Consider the following 995-nt stretch of genomic DNA (forward strand, 5'->3'; position numbering starts at 1 on the left):
AGAATGTAGAACATTGTCTTTATAAACTGTGTTATGCCAATTGAGCTAGATGTTCCCCGAGAACATGGTCCTCACAGCCCTCCGCCCAGCAGTTCAGTCCCTCAGGGAGTTTGGAAGTGTCTGTGGAGCTTCCATGACCTTTGCTTGTACAAGTTGTGCTGGCTTCCCCAGTAATGTGTACTATCTTACCCTTCACCAAAGTTACCACTTATCTATTTAGTCCCCTCCCGCTCCTCCCATCCCTGGTAACCAACAAAGATCGTTACTTTTTGTGTGTAAACTTTTTCATGGGTTTTTATAATAGAGGTCTCACACAATATTTGTCCTTTTGTGCTTGACTTATTTCACTCAGCATAATGTCTTCCAGTTTTGTTCCTCTTACTCTCCTGTGCTGAGTTCCTTTTGTCTGTGGATTTTTTTTCGTTTTTTTTTGTTTTTGTAGGTTTTGCTTTTACTGAGACCTTATGTTTTTCTTCTTTATTTTGATGAGTACGTTTGTTAACTTTCTTTGGTGTTACCTTGAAATTTACCCTTATCTTCCTAGATTTGAACCAGTCTATTATTACTCGGTATCGCTTGACTTCCTCGCCATTAGAAGGTTCTATACCTACACCGCTTATTCCCTCTTTTATTGTTCTGATGCTGTTGTCATTTACAGATTAACCTCTGTGGTTCCCTTTTGTAATTCTTTTGGTTTTGCATAGTCCTTAAGAGTTCATTTCCTAGGTTCATATCTGGCTAGTACAATCTTGTGTACTATATTCAGCCTGTGGTCTGATAGTTTGTTCTCATATCGAAGGACTTCCTTTAATAAGTCTCATAATTTTGATTTGGTTTTTAACATAGTCCCTTAATTTCTGTTTATCTGGAAATGACCTACTTTCACCATCATATATGAACGAGAGTTTTGCAGGATATATTATTCTTGGCTGGCAATTTTTTTCTTTCAAGGTTTTATATATGTCATCCCATTGTCTTCTTGCCTGCATGGTTTC

Source organism: Trichechus manatus, unplaced genomic scaffold, assembly GCF_000243295.1.
Source record: "Trichechus manatus latirostris isolate Lorelei unplaced genomic scaffold, TriManLat1.0 scaffold00081, whole genome shotgun sequence".
Lineage (NCBI taxonomy): Eukaryota > Metazoa > Chordata > Mammalia > Sirenia > Trichechidae > Trichechus > Trichechus manatus.